Here is a 16,223-nt window from a genome sequence, read left to right on the forward strand (position 1 = left end):
GAGCTAACGTCACCATTCGTCCCATGTGTTTGAAAGAGTATCGGTTTGTATATCCGTCATGAATCGCTCGCTTGTCGAATTGCCAAGGCCGCCCCAAAAGAAGATGCCCCGCATGCATTGGTACGACGTCACACATAACTTCATCTTGATACTTCCCAATTGTAAACGAAATCAACACTTGCTTCGTTACCTTCAATTTTCCACCATCGTTAAGCCATTGGAGTTTATACGGATGGGGATGTTTAATGGTGGCCAATCCGAGTTTCTCCACCATCATTGAACTTGCCACATTTGTACAACTTCCCCCATCAATTATAACGCAACAAATCTTACCTTGCACTTGACATCGCGTATGAAAAATGTTTTCGCGTTGTTGATCGTTTTCGGCACCTTGCAAAGTAAGGCTTCTCTTCACCACCAATATTTCTCCATTTTCGGCTTGTTCAACATCTTCTTCATCTTCGGTTTGTTCAATGGCCTCCTTCTCTTGTTCACTTTCAGATTCAATCTCGCCATCGTCTCGAACAAACATCACATTCCGATTTGGACATTGGCTCGCGATGTGGCCCCTTCCAAGGCATTTGAAACATTTTATGTCTCGAGATCGACTTGGTTGGGCTTCCATCTTTCCTTTACTCGTTTCGGCAATCGGTTTGTTGAACTTGGTGGCACCACTTACTTCTTTGTTTCGGCTTGGTATGTCACGTTTGTTGGTCCCTTGCCCCCACCTAGGCATAGAAGAAGTGTTAGAGAAAATTCGTGACGTACCTTTTCTTTTTAGTTGTTTTTCGACCTTTATGGCCATATGAACCATATCAATAACCTCAACATAGTGGTGTAGTTCGACGATATTTACGATATCTCGGTTAAGGCCGGCGAGAAATCGAGCCATGGTGGCTTCTCGATCTTCTTCCACATCGGCGCGGATCATGGCCACTTCCATTTCTTTGTAATAATCCTCCACGCTTCGTTGGCCTTGAGTTAAGCTTTGGAGCTTTTGATACAACTCCCGGTGATAGTAAGCAGGAATAAAACGCTTTCTCATTATTGCTTTCATTTCCGCCCATGTAGACACGGGACGTTCTCCATTGCGTCTTCGGCTCAACGTGAGTTGATCCCACCATATTATGGCATAGTCGGAGAATTCTATAGCAGCTAACTTCACCTTTTTGCTTTCCGAGTAATTGTGGCAGTCAAAAACTAATTCCACCTTCTTCTCCCATTCAAGATAGGCCTCGGGATCCGATCTTCCTTGAAAAGTAGGAATCGCCATTTTAATATTCTTTAAATCATCATCGGGCCTCTCTCGATCTCTTTGTTCTCGTGCTCGATGACCTCGTCTCCTTGCACTTTGTCGTGAACCTCGATCACTTTCATCGTCACTTTGTTCATATAGATCATTTGCATGTTGCCATGGACGTTCTCGCTCTCTTCTCGGAATAGGAGGGGTGTTCGCACGTTGGCTTTGTTCCTCCATTTGTTCCATTCGTTCATTGAGAGAATCGAATTGAGGTTGGAACAGACGAGAGATTTCTCGTACGATTGCTTGGACTTGGAGATCGGGCACTCCACCTCCGGGAACGTTTCTCCTCGGTTGAAGGTTTACTCCTCCACCAGCAGCATTCGAAGCTCCTCCACTTGTTGCTCGACGATCCGGACTCCTAGACATGTTTAAAATAAGAACAAAATATTTCCTCACCACAAAAACCTCACAAATTCGCTCACAAGAAAAAAATTCACTCCTCTCGTGTTTCACTCTATTTTCGGCTTTTATCTTGATATACTCTCTTGCCTTTTACCTCTCAAATCCAACTCTCGATATTCTAAACAGCTACCTTAGACTTATCCCACTTGTGGGTCGGCTTCAAAGGCTAAACAAAGGAAAATCGTATGGTTAGGGTAGGCTCGAAAGAAAGAAAGGTTTAAAGATGTGGCGTATAAAATGAATTCACGAATTGAAATTTTTTTTTTAATAGTGTGAAATTTCACTCAAAGGGGTATAAAAGGGTGTATAATATAATTTCGGAAAAATTTTTGTTGAAGTGTTTCCAGACTCTTTTTTTTTTTACGGATATTTCACGTTCTTTTCGTACGCACCTAGACCGTATACAATTTTTTTTTTGCAATTTTTTTTCCTTCTGTTTTTTTCGGATTTTTTTTTTTCGAAACTTTTTTTTTAACTTTTTTTTTGAAGCTACGATTTACGTACCTAATTTAGCTAGCTCTGATACCAACTGATACGAGCTCGTTTCGGATGTAAAGACGAGTCGTAATCTTTCCCGATCGAAATTAAGTAGTGTCGGAATTGAATCAAATTCAAGTCTTGGTGTTTGAAGTTGGATGGCTTTAGGAACAAAGGAGTTTGATGGGTTGTTGTTTGCTGGGTAATTCGATGAAACAAGATCGAACCCTTATTATCAAATAAGGACCCGGGCTTAAGGTTTCAAAGAAAGAAATGGAAATAGGATAAAAAAACCGAGACCCTCTATTTAGCAAAATAGGAACCTACGGTATGAAGAACGCCACACCAATGGGTGATAAGTTCGAACAAAGTCAGATTGACGCCACTCGTTGAAGATAAGTCAATTTGAGCTTTGGAGAATAAAGAGAGTGAATTTCTCACTAAAATTATATTTCATTCAGAAATTTGGCAAAAAGTAATCACGATAGGAACTTTTTCTTCAAGTCGTAAAACGGAACCAAGAACCCCACGGAGATATACCCCCGACTACTACTTAAGAAAAAGTTCCTATCGTGATTACTTTTTGCCAAATTTCTGAATGAAATATAATTTTAGTGAGAAATTCACTCTCTTTATTCTCCAAAGCTCAAATTGACTTATCTTCAACGAGTGGCGTCAATCTGACTTTGTTCGAACTTATCACCCATTGGTGTGGCGTTCTTCATACCGTAGGTTCCTATTTTGCTAAATAGAGGGTCTCGGTTTTTTTATCCTATTTCCATTTCTTTCTTTGAAACCTTAAGCCCGGGTCCTTATTTGATAATAAGGGTTCGATCTTGTTTCATCGAATTACCCAGCAAACAACAACCCATCAAACTCCTTTGTTCCTAAAGCCATCCAACTTCAAACACCAAGACTTGAATTTGATTCAATTCCGACACTACCTAATTTCGATCGGGAAAGATTATGACTCGTCTTTACATCCGAAACGAGCTCGTATCAGTTGAACGAGCTGAATATTTTCAACTTCTTTGAAGTTGAAATTCGTTCTAGCTAATTAAATTGCTGCTGGATTTTAAACCATTTAAATAAGCATTTAATTAAGTCTTATTACAGCTTATTAATATGTTTTTATTTAATATAAGTGTTTAATATGTCTTAATTTAGTTACATTAAAGATGTCTTGATTTCATTTAGTTTGTCTAAATTATTACATGTCTTAAATCTGTTCAACCGAATTTGTGTCATGCTTTATTAATATTTAAGTTGTTTCAATGTTAAATTAGGATGTTCACATTATGTATTTACTTAGTTCAGCTTAATTTGATTGAAATTAATTAAGTTCATGTGTGTTTTTAGGTACAGCCGAATTTGAAGATTCATTGGGCAGATTCATGCATGAAGATTCAATGGATGTGAAGATGCATGCATGTTGGGTTCAATGCACCAAATGATACATGCATGGACTATATTAAAGATGGTGTGCTAGCTCTAGCTCGCGTTATTGGACCAATGGGCAGCTTAATAGCTTCTTGTTCGTTCTCCATTTGGTTCGTAGGCAAGCTCACATCAATACACTTGGGATTCTTTAAAATAACTTGACCAGTGAGACTTTAAATTACCTGGAGATACTTTGAGCCTAGAGTTAAATAACAAAACCTGTTGTCCGGGTTCAAATTGCCGTGGCATGATTCTTTTATCATGCCAACGCCTGATTTTTTCCTTGTACTACTTAGCATTCTCATATGTTTGTGCTCTGAACTCCTCATTTTCATTCAATTCTAACAACCTTTTATTGCCAGCAGTGACCCAATCATTGTTCAGCTTCTTAATAGCCCAAAATGCTTTGTGCCATAGACAAGCTTAAAAGGTGACATCCCCAACGGAGTATTGTATGTGGTACTATACGCCCAGAAAGCCTCATCCAACCTGATAGACCAGTCCTTACGAATAGGATTCACCATTTTTTTTAAAAAAATAATTCCTCTATTTGAAATTTTAGCTTAATCGCTTGTTTGGGGTTATATGCCGTGGCAAACTTATGTTTCACCCCATACCGATGCAAAGCATTAGCTATCAACTTGCCGTCAAAATGAGACCCTTCATCGCTAATAATGGCTTTAGGTGTACCGAATCTTATAAAAATGTTCTTGTTTAAAAGCTTCATTACTGACTTTGCATCATTGGTAGGAAGAGCAACAACCTCGACCCACTTAGAGACATAGTCCACTGCTTATAGTATGTACACCTTTCCCACTAACGGTGGAAATGTACCTATAAAGTCTATTCTCCATACATCAAATAACTCAATCTCCAATATACTTTGCAATGGCCTTTCATGTCTCCTAGATAGATTCCCTGTTCTCTAACAAAAATTGCAAGACTGGTAGAATTCATGAGTATCCTTTAACAAACTTGGCCAATAAAATCCTAACTAAAGTACTTTGGCAGCAGTCCTCATCTCTCGAAAATGTCCTCTGTATGGAGTTGAAGGGCAATGCTGTAGAATGCTATGTATTTCATCATCAAGAACACAGTTCCTAATTATTTTATCAACACAATGTTTAAATAAAAAAGGTTCATCCCAATAATAGTGCTTGGCATCATGAAGAAATTTTCATCTTCTCTGAGTGTTAAGATCATGTGGCAACACACCACTTACTAAATAGTTTAGTATGTCAGCATACCAAGGTAATGTCGTGGCAACTAATAGATGTTCGTCTGAGAATTCTTCTTTAATAAGTGTATCATGACTACCTTCGCGTCCAGATTTCTATCCTCGACAAGTGATCAACCACTTGATTCTCAGTCCCTTTTTAATCTCTAATTTCCAAGTCAAACTCTTGCAGCAACAGTATCTACCTAATAAACCTCGACTTAGCATCTTTTTGCTCATTAGATATTTAATAGTAGAGTGATCTATGTAGACTATGACATTTATACCAACTAGATACGAACAAAACTTATCAAACGCGAACACCACAGCCAATAACTCTTTTTCCGTGGTGGTGTAGTTAAGTTGCGCTTCCCATAAAGTTCTGCTACCTTAGTATATTGCCCACAGTATTTTGTCTTTCCTTTGCCCCAACATGGCTCCCATAGCATATTCACAAGCGTCACACATGAGTTCAAAAGGTAGTGTTCAATTCGGAGCAACTACAATTGGTGTTGTTATGAGTCCAAAATCCTTAATGAATCTTCTATAAAAACCTGAATGACCTAAAAAACTTCTAATCCCCTTGACACTAGTGAGAGGTGAAAATGTCTCTATCACTTCAATTTTTGGTTTGTCCACTTCAATTCCTTTCTGTGGTATCCTATGCCCCAGGACAATTCTTTATTGAACCATGAAGTGGCATTTCTCCTAATTTAAAACAAGATTTGTTTCTTGACAGCGGCATAGAACTAATTCCAAAATTTGCAAGCAATCTTCAAAATCATTCTCGAACACAAAAAAGTCATCCATAAACACTTTAGGAAAGTTTCCCCCCATGTCAAAGATTATGGCCATCATACAACATTGAAAAGTTATTGGGGCATTACATAACCCAAACTGCATCCGTCTAAACGTAAAAGTACCATATAGACATGTGAAAGTTGTCTTCTCTTGGTCATTGGGGGCTATGGAAATCTGATTATATCCTGAATAACCATGTAAAAAAAGTAAAAAGTTTTCATAGATAACCTATCCAACATCTGATCAATTAATGGTAGGGGAAAATGATCCTTCCTCGTTGCCTTGTTAAGCTTGTGGTAATCTATACATACTCTACATCTCGTGATAGTACAAGTTGGTATGATCTCATTGTTATCATTACTTACCACTGTGACACCTTCTTTCTTGGGTACGCATTACACAGGACTCAATTATGAGCTATCTAAAATCGGGTAAATGATACCAGCGTCAAGCCACTTAATAATCTCCTTCTTGACAACTTCTTTTATGATCGAATTCAGTCTTCACTACTGTTTAATGGGCAAGGGCAATCCTTCAAAAAAATCTTATGCATGAAGAATGCAAGGCTAATTCCATTTATATCAGCCAGGGTCCGTCCCAATGCCCTCTTAAATCACTAATGAACTTCTAACAACCTTGCCTCTTCCTCGGGTGTTAGCTCTAGAGAAATTACTACTAGCAAAGTACTATTGTCAACCAAATATGCATACTTCAAATATTGTGGAAAAGGTTTTAACTCCAATGTAGGAGGTTCATCTATAAAGGGTTTAGGCCGGTCGAAAGGTTAATTTGATAATTCCAACGGTTCAAACGTCTTCCTTGGTCTATCCACCATATGCTTGGCGATCATAAATTCATCGAACTCTTCAAAAGTTACTGTATCACACTACTTAAGCAAATATTCGTCATTGTTAGAATTATTGTGGCAATATATGGTGAATTCCTCCACTACTGTTTCTATTAACCTAATGGCGTGACATTCATAATTAACATCAACACATCTCAAAGCATCAAATACATTAAATGTAACATGCTAATCATTTACCCTCATGGTCAGCTCGCCTTTCTGTACATCAATTAAAGTCTTGCCTGTAGCAAGAAAAGGTCTTCAAAGAATAATCTGCACATCTTGGTCAGTTTCGCATTCTAAAATAAGAAAATCCGCAGGAACAAAAAATTTATCTAGTCTTACCAACACATATTCAATTTTACCTTCTGGATGCGTATAAGATCAGTTAGCTAGTTGCAACGTAACCGTAGTAGGTCTCACTTATCCAATTTCTAGCTTTCTGAAAATAGACATAGGCATTAGATTTATACTCTCCCCTAGATCACATAATGCCTTACCAACATAATGATTTCCAATTGAATATGGGATAGTGAAACTCACTAGGTCCTTCAACATTGGATGTAATTTATTCATCAACATTGCTGTGCATCCTTCAGTGAGAGCAACACTCTCAAATTCTCCCAATCTACGCTTCTTCGACAATATATCTTTCATAAATTTCACATAATTGGGCATTTTCTCTAGATCTTCAACCAGCAGTATGTTGATATGGAGTTGTTTCAAAACCTCCAAAAATCTTTTGAACTGAATATCCTGCTTAGAATTATGAAATCTCTAAGGAAAAGGTAAAGGTGGCCGTCCTTCATATGAATTGTAATGCTAGTACCTATGAATTGCATCCACATTTTCACATTTGGGAACATTATTGCTTGATTGAAATTATTTGGTAGGGCGGTATCCGGCCTATAATTCCATGTACCTCTACCATGAGTTAAATACTTAACGACACCTCAAATTTATTTAAATAAATGTTATCAAGGAAGTCTTTGCCATAGTAAGGGACATTATAAAACTCACATATCTTTCTAGGGGTAACTGGTACTTCGTCGCTTGTCATCATTACAGTGTCCCAAATTTCACCTTTCCTTTTTCTTGTTTCCTAATCCTTAAAAGAGGCATAAAATTCTTGTACCAAAGGTATAACCACGTTTCCTTTAGAAGTGAATATAATCTCTCCCATTGATGGTACCTACCTAATGTCTAAATTTCTTTGCAGAGAACCATCGAGGGTTCGAACCCTCGCTCTTATATAAATGGTCTTCCTTGTAATTAGAGAAAATATTTCTCGGTATTTGGGTTCTGGATTTTTTTAGGGTTCGAAACCACTAGAGTTTCTTGGACCTTAGATTTCCTACTCTTCTTAGGTGGCATTTTCCAATACTAAGTTCTAAAATAATCAAATAAAAATAAATAGTAATTGATAGAACAATAAAATGGGTAAAACAACACTTAACCTTAACTCCCTTACCATCTTTGCTACTTCCTGTTCAAGTGGTTACTGATTTTTCACCCAACTAGAACATGAGAATTGGCATTAGAAGTTTGGGGATTTAAGGTTTTGATGAAAATGGAGTTTTAAGATGTTAAGAATTTTTAAAGGGTTTTAGTGTTTAAGAAAGAGTTAGAGGTTGGCTAAAGTGTGTTTAAGTTAAAAATTAGAGGTTTTTAGGTTTAAAAATCGAGTAAAATAAAGGTTATGCATCTGGGTTGAGCAAACAGGTCGGGTCAACCCTGTAGAAAATTTTAGTGATGTCACGACACGGAACCCTGGCAATTTATCGTTGTCACGATATCAGGGTTCGATGTCACGACACACTCTAAAATTTTGGAAACCTAGGCAGTCTGTCTTTTATGTCGTGACACGGAGGTTTTGTGTTGCAACGTTGAGATGATTTTTGTAAGTCCTTCAATTCTAGCATTGGTGTTGCGACACTGACTCTGTTTCTTTTCCAAATTTTTGATCTTCAAGGTGCCTCAAGTACGTGTTAGACCTGTATTTTGATCTTCCAAAAATGTTTCAACTAATTTGCCTGTGAAATATACAATAATGTATAGTAAGTTAAGGTTAAATAAAGATGTCAGGTCTTACTGCCAGACTCATCCGTCAACTCAGTTAATGTGCTCTTGGACGCTTCTCGTGTTTTGTTTCTATCGGTAGTAGTCCAGCATCCGTTATGCCATTCTATCCTTCCTTGTTTACCTCGCTCTTTGAATTTACCCTTTCATCCTGCATTGATCACTAAAAACTTTTTTCACAAATTGTGTCAATTAACTGCTCACAAAATCAAGAAACAACGTCACAACTCTAAACATTTTTTATCATTATGGTTTTGCAGAATGTATTGGAAATATTTTCCAGACCTGATTTGGATAAGGTTTGTAAAGAACTTGTAACATCCCAAATTTAGCCCCATAAAATTTAGAAATATATCAAAAATAGGGAATTTACCCAATTATTAGTCATTAAATATGAAAACTTGAAAGTTAGTTGGAAGTCCCAAGTTCAAGTCTCTACTCTTACAAAATAAATTATTTTTTTGCAAACTCCCTTGTTTTTTTTATGTATTGGCATTCAAGCCTAGTAAACCTAGGTATAAATCCAATTTTTATGAAAATAACTAGCCTTTTAATCACTTTTCTTCTACCTTAGCCATCGCTAACTCCCTCTCGCTCTCTTCATCTTTTTTTTTCTTTTCCTTTTTTCCTCAATTGTTGTCGTTGCCTACACCTCCCATTTTAACATCTTATTCTTCTTATTTACATCAAGATTATGCATCATCTCCTTTACTATATTGGTGAAATTTTCCCTCAATTAAATCAGCCCCAAATCTAAAATTTTGAACTCCAAGATCGATCCCAAACATCACCTAGAAAGTGTCATTGCCATTTCTCTCGACTAGCTTGTGTAAGGTCTCTTCTGTCTTCAATTTCTTAATTAATTCTTTCCATTAAAAACCTAAATTTCTAGATCTGGAATTTAGAGGATTTTAAATATTTTTAAACGTATTTTTCTAGATTTTAATGAGGTCTCAAATCATTTTAAAATTCAGCCCCAATTTTGGCCACTATAGGTGGTGGTGCGTACGCATATGTGTAGAATTGGGGGATGTTTTGTTTCTAGAATCTTACCCAATCAATTCCAACTTTAATTTGAGTTATTGAACCCTCCTAATTAACCTATATATGCCATTATAACCGAAATTAAATGACCAAAAGTACTAAAAGAGCCCATGGATAGTGTGATATAGCTCCGACAAGCTTCTAACCTGAACGAGCTTCTGAATCACTATAAGACATGGAAAATAACACAGAGTAAGCATTTAAGCTTAGTAAGTTCGTATAAAAAAGAACTTAACTTACCATTTAGTCACATTTAAGGTAAGCGTACAATACATATCCAAACTCAATTTGGCCAAAAGCCTAGACACATATCCTCATCAACCATGTTAGTCATGTAATCATATAAATATCCAAAAACATGTATAAGTTCAACAATAATCAACTTCCGTGTACATATAATTTCCAAATCATGCATCTATATATATCATGTACAAATCATTTTCATATATCTCATGTAAATACCTGTGTTAGTTTATATTGAATCATGTAATCTCTGTAACAGCCCGATTTTGGGGCTAGATGGAACAGTGGTTTCAGGACCACAAATCCGACAAGGAAAAAGTTATTTTAAAATTATGACATGGGTTGCATTATGATAGGAAGGTTGCATGAAAATACTGATATGGTAAAATAAAGAAATAAAGTGATAAAAGGGTAATTGAGTTATGTCAACATTGGAAAGTATATTTATGACATATTAATCCAAGAAAGGATTAAATTGCAAAAGTGAGAAAAGTTTTGTTACCCAAGAGTAAATACTCAAAATTTGAGGGGTTAAAGTGTAAATATGAAAAAGTTGAAGGACCAATAGTGTAAATATTTTAAGGGTGGAATAATTTAGAAACTAAGAAAAATGGATGGATTAGGACCAAATTGAAAAAGGTGAAGAAGTTTGAGGGACTAAATCACAATTTTACCAAATTAAGTGATGACTCAAGGATGGAATTTTAAAAGATCATAAAGGGCAAAATGGTCAATTAGAAGAGAGAGAAATCTAGAAGATAATGATGATGTTGGAGATATTTTAGATTAATAAATAAATAAATATTAGTTTATTAATATTTTAATTTGATTTTTTTTAATGATATTATTTTATTATTAATTTATTTAGTATATATATGTGGAAAGAAGGATGAAAAGCATCCATCCATTCCCACCATTTTTGCATGCATTAATGTGAGAAGAAAAGGGGAAGTACAATTTGGTCCTTTCACCAAAAATCCACCATTTTCACTTAGAAATCAAAAGAATTTCCATATCCATCACGAGAGAAAGATAACAAGGAGACTATGGGGAGCTAGAATATCAAGTTAGATTCAAGAAATAGAAGCTGGAGGAGGGAGAAAATTAAGTTAAAGATTGAAATCAATGGCATAAGGTAAGAACATCAAGATTTTTATATACTTTTGAGTTTGATATTATTGAAAAAGTAGGAAATTAATGTTAAGGTAAAGTTTCATTATATTATTCTTGTTATGTTATTAAAGTGAAATAAGAGAAAGTGGTGGAAAATATTGAAGAGAAAGGAAAGGAAAGTGTTATAAATTTAGTTATCAACATTTTACACTAAAATAGTTTTGAAACAGCAGCAGTAGTCTGACTTTGAAAATCTACCAAAAATCGTATAAATTGAATTAGAGGATGAAAAAAATATGAAATTAAATATTATTGAGTCTAGTTTCTCACAAAATAAACGGTGTAAGCAATGGAATTGTAAATTATGAGATATATTAGGTTTTGTGAGATAAGGTCAGAATGATTTCGGGTTCCCCTGTACTGACTTTGGAAAATCATCAAAAATTGGATCAAAATAATTAAAGGCTTAAATTTATATTTTGAAATAATTAATGAGTATATTTTCAATAAAAATAAACTTCAACATTATTAAAATTTTGTACAAGGAGATAATTAATTTTTAGTGAAGAAGGGTCGGAACTGTTAGATAGCAGGATAAGGATGACTTTAAAGAATAAAATGTACTTATTGGCTAAGAAAAAAATTCTTAAAATTTTATGGTAAGAACATATGTGAGTCTAGTTTCATATAAAATTTATGGATATTAATTTGGAGTTCTTTATCTCAAGATATAAGTAATTTAGTGACTACGACTCAAGTGGACAGCTTTGAATGAATATATATATATAAGTAAATTGTGAAATTATAGATAATGTCATCTATAAGCATGTTATATACATTAAGGATGTGGAATGGAGAGGAGGAGGAGGAAAATATATGATTATTTAACTAGCATGAGTTTTCATTAAAAATGACCCCTTTACATGTTTTAGGTTTAGGGACTAAATTGAACAAATGTGAAACTTTAAGGGTAAATTTGTAAAAATGTCAAAAAGTGACCAAATTGCATGAAATGGATTGGTTATTTATCTAAATTATAAAATTGAATGAAATTTAGAACAATATTGGGTGGAAATATGAGAAAAATAGAAAATTTCCAAATTGAAGTGAATGCTATTTGGTAATGGATATTATATATATATATGTGTGTGTGTGTGTTTTATTATTGGAATCAAATTATTATTGGTAATATGTATAATTATTTGATGCATTTAAATGATTATCGGAAGCTCGATTGGGTTGGAAGCTTGTTGGAGATATATCACATTATCCATTGGTTCTATTGGTAATTTTGGATGATTTGATTCTGGTTATAATGACTTGTATAAGTTAAATTGGTTAATGTTAGCTCATAAATGTTTTGATTTTTAATTGGTCATAAATATGAATGCTTGATGAAATGAAATGTCTGAAAATTAATTTGTAAACTTTGGTAATGCTTTATAACCCTATTCTGGAGAAGGATACGGGTTAGGGGTGTTACAATCTCATAACATAACAGTGCCTATTGAACCACTTAGAATTTCGTTGGATACGCGGGTAGTACACATGTAATCCATCAATTCATGTACATGTATGCTCACATGAGCTGTAAACGGTAAGCTCCTCTAAGCTGAATAACGGTAAGCTCCTTCGAGCTAAATAACGGTAAGCTCCTCCGAGTTGAATAATGGTAAGCTTACACAAGCTGAGTATAGGTAAGCTCATAAGAACTGAAACCGGTAACCCTAATGACATGTCATTTGTATCCTACGAATTTCAAAGGTTCAAACAGGGATCGGTAATCGTCGTACGTTATCGGATATATGATCAGTACTCATATATGATGATAATGAAAATAACATACACCTAATTCAATCAAAGCATATAATTACACAATTTGAATACACAAACTTACCTTGACGAGTTTACGTAGATACGAAGGCGACTAATTCGATATTTTTCCTTTGCTGCGATCTAACTCCGTACAAGGTCTAACCAGATCTATACGAATGAATTTAACTCAATTCAATATAATTCATATCCAATATAGCCCAACACACATTTTTGGAAAAATTATCATTTTGTCTCTATACTTTTAATATTTTGTAATTTAGACCCTAGGCACGGAAAATGAAATTCATTCAATTTTGTCCCTACCCAAGCCTAGCCGAACTATATACATGCTTATAGCAGCCCACATATTTTACAAATTCACTTTTTTCAATTTAATCCTATTTGACAATTTTATTAAAAATTCTTTTACAAAAGTTATTTATCTAACAACAACCATTCATTTTCTTTCATCATGCTTCAAAACTCAAGCATGCTTATTAATGGAAAAATTCTAATACATTAATATTTTTACAAATTAGTACCCGAGCTAGCTAGATTAAGCTACAACGATCCCGAAAACATAAAAATCATCAAAAATAAGTAAAAAATACATAGCAAATAGACAAGGAGAAGTTGTCGAAATCAAAAGCCCTTCAATGGCTTTTATTTTACCCTAAATTCGGTTGAGAAGAATTAAAGAAGATGAAGTTCAATTTGTTTTTATTTGATATTAACTTTATTTACTAATTACCAAAATATCCTTTAATATTATTCATATTTTCAATAAAACCAAGCCATGTACATCCACTAACATAACTAATGGTCTAATTACCACATAAGGGCCTCCACTTTAAAGTTCTATAGCTATTAGACACTTTTAGCTATTAGAACCCAACTTTTGCACTTTATGTGATTTAGTCATTTTTATCAAGTTGAGCATGTAAACAGTAAAATTTCTTAACGAAATCTTTATACGGTAATACTATCATACTGTAGACCATAAAATAATAATAAAATAAATTTTTTGACCTCATTTTTGTGGTCCTAAAACCACTGTTCCTATTTCACTAGAAATGGGTTGTTACAAAGTTCAATGTGGGGGATTCCGTTCTCCTTAAAGTCTCTCCATGGAAGAAATTTTTGAGATTTGGTCGAAAGGGCAAGTTAAGCCTTAGATTCATTGGTCCCTATCAAGTGCATAAAAGGGTTGGTCCTATGGCTCACCAACTCGATTTGCCACCTAAGTTAGATCATATTCACGATGTGTTACCTATCTCAATGTTGAGACAGTATAGATATGATCTCTCACATATTGTTCCAGTTGAGGAGATTGAGGTTAGACTGGATTTATCATTTGAGGAGGAACCGGTTCGAATATTAGAATGTGAGACCAAAGTGCTGAGACGAAAGTAAATTCCATTACTTAAAGTAATCTGGAGAAATCATGGCATCGAAAAGGCTACTTGAGAGCCAGACTCAATTCGGCTTTAGTATCCTCATCTCTTCGAAACAGGTAATTTCAAGGATAAATTTTTTTAAAGGGGTTCTAACATTCAAAATTTAGCACCATAAAATTTAGAAATGTATCAAAAATAGGGAATTGACCCAATGGTTAGTCATTAAATGTAAAATCTTGAGAGTTAGTTGGAGGTCCCAAGTTCAAGTCTCAACAATTAGAAATAAACTAATTTTTTTGCAAATTCTCTTTTTTTTTCATATGTGTTTGCATCCAAGCCTAGTAAAGCCAGGTATAAATACAATTTTTTACCAAAACAATCTACCTTTTAATATCTTTTCTTCTACCTTAGCCGTCCCTAACCCCCTCTCCCTCTTTTCATCTTTATTTTTTTTCTTTTCCCTATTTCTGCCATTTTTGTCGTTGCCTACACCTCCCTTTTTTACCATCTTCTTCTTCTTCTTTTTTCATCAAGATTGTGCATAATCTCCTTTACTATATTGCTGCAATTTTCCCTCAATTAAATCAGCTCCAAATCTAAAATTTTGAGCTGCAAGATCAATCCCAAACATCGTCTAAAAAGTGTCATTGTTATTTCTCTCGACTTGCTTGTGTAAAGTCTCTTCTCTCTTCAATTTCTTAATTAATCTTGTCCATTAAAAACCTAAATTTCTATATCTTTAATTTATATTATTTTAATTTTTTTAAAAGTTATTTTTTTCATATTTTAATAATGTCTCAAACCATTTTAAAATTCGGCCCCAATTTCAGCCACCATGGATGGTGGTGCGTGTCCATATGTGTAAAATAGGGAGCTGTTTTGTTTCTTGAATATTTCCCAATTAATTCCAGCTTTAATTTGAGTTATTTAACCCTCCTAATCAGCTATTAAACCCATTTCAATTAGGAAATAATGTTCTTCATCATTTGGACATTTGAAACTCACAAATCGGGGAGCATAAGTGCAGTTAAGCATAAAATTACTTGTTGTTTCGACATAGTTGTAGGGTAAATGTTATGGATTTATTAAATGAAGGAATTAAATAATTATTATCTACTGATTTTCTAGTATATTGTGCAATTAGGTGCTGACCAAAATGCCCCAAATCAACCGTAAAGCCGAAGAACGATCGTACGTACGGTTCGCATCGATATAAGGTAAGGAATCGAACTAGTTGAATTCGTAAAATAGTTATTAATTTGACAATTGGTTTGAACCCATAAGTTGGTAATTGGTAGTTGGTTAAGTGGTAAATTGATTGAATTTATACTAAACTTTGGTTTAGGACCGTATAAAGGTTTATTAAAGAAAATTGGAATATTCACTAGCGTGCTACGAGAAAGCAAAAAATAAAGTGTGGGACCTAAACTTGTAAAATTTGTTTGATAATAATAAATATCATGTTATATTTGATAAATTATCTTGCTAATTGGTTTTGCATAGTAGCCAAAATATTAGTTTTGCGAGTGGCCGAACTAGGTACGTTTCGAGCCTTAAAGGATTGATGTGTTGTCAAAATTGCTAGTTTGACTGTATGAATATGTAATTGAGATTGTTATGCATAATTATATTATGTGACATGAGAATGTTTGATTGAATGGTATGAAATGCTAAGATATTAGGTTTGTACATGATTTAAATGCATGAAATAATTACTATGATATATATACGTGAGCTTGCTATTGGTGCACAATGAAATTCGTAAAGTATGTGAATTGAATGATATTGATAGATACCATCTTAATGGTAATTTGAAAATTGGAACACTGCTTCCTTTCTCTGAAAGTATGTGATTATTGAGGATATGTTGAACATGTCGAATAAATGTGAAAGGTATTGAAATGTGATTATGTATGACTTTGTATGACATACTGCATGTGCATTGGGATGGGATTTTATGGTTGACGAAGGAGTACCGACGGCATATTAAGTCCAGATATATTTGTAGTCAATGCACTGCATTTGGAGTACCGAGGGGATTGGTGA

This window comes from Gossypium hirsutum, chromosome D06, assembly GCF_007990345.1.
Source record: "Gossypium hirsutum isolate 1008001.06 chromosome D06, Gossypium_hirsutum_v2.1, whole genome shotgun sequence".
Lineage (NCBI taxonomy): Eukaryota > Viridiplantae > Streptophyta > Magnoliopsida > Malvales > Malvaceae > Gossypium > Gossypium hirsutum.